Below are 951 nucleotides of genomic sequence, written 5' to 3'. Positions count from 1 at the left end.
TTTTCCTAATCTAAGCAACAAAATAAACCGTCAGTTGTTCAAACACGAACAATCCCCAGCAACGGCACCAAAAACTTGGTGCACGAATTGTAAATCACACTTTTCACAACTCGTACCACTGACCAGCAAGTGCACTGGGTCGTCCAAGTAATACCTCACGTGAGTAAGGGTCGAATCCCATGGAGATTGTTGGTTTGAAGCAATCTATGGTTATCTTGTAAATCTTAGTCAGGAAATCAATTATGTTTATCAGTTGAATTGCGAGATTTAAGCGAGTCACGTGCAGAGGCCATTTGTGGAGTTGAACGCCAGTTTTTGTGCCAGTTTGGGCGTTCAACTCCAGCTTTTGATCCTTTTCTGGCGCTGGACGCCAGAATTGGGCAGAGAACTGGTGTTGAACGCCAATTTACGTCGTCTATTCTTGTGCAAAGTATGGACTATTATATATTGATGGAAAGCCCTGGATGTCTACTTTCCAACTCAATTGGAAGCATGCCATTTCGAGTTCTGTAGCTCCAGAAAATTTACTTTGACTGCAGGGAGGTCAGAATCCAACAGCATCAACAGTCCTTTTTCAGCCTGAATCAGATTTTTGCTCAGCTCCTTCAATTTCAGCCAGAAAAATACCTGAAATTACAGAAAAACACACAACTCATAATAAAGTCCAGAAATATGAATTTTTCCTAAAAAATAATGAAAATAGACTAAAAACTAACTAGAACATACTCAAAACTATATGAAATTAACCCCAAAAAGCGTATAAAATATCCGCTCATCAGAATGCAATTGAGGTGTTACGCTTTCGGTTGTGAGGGCAAAGGGGTTTTGTGATCAAAGAACAAGAGATTAAAAGAACTGAGCAATAAAAGAACTAAGGAATGATCAAAATTGAAGGTAATGCAAGCAACAAGGAACAAGATCAAAACTCGTGAAAATGCTATAGATGCATGG

The sequence above is a fragment of the Arachis ipaensis genome, chromosome B07 (assembly GCF_000816755.2).
Source record: "Arachis ipaensis cultivar K30076 chromosome B07, Araip1.1, whole genome shotgun sequence".
NCBI lineage: Eukaryota > Viridiplantae > Streptophyta > Magnoliopsida > Fabales > Fabaceae > Arachis > Arachis ipaensis.
Note: the sequence above shows the minus strand (reverse complement) of the source record.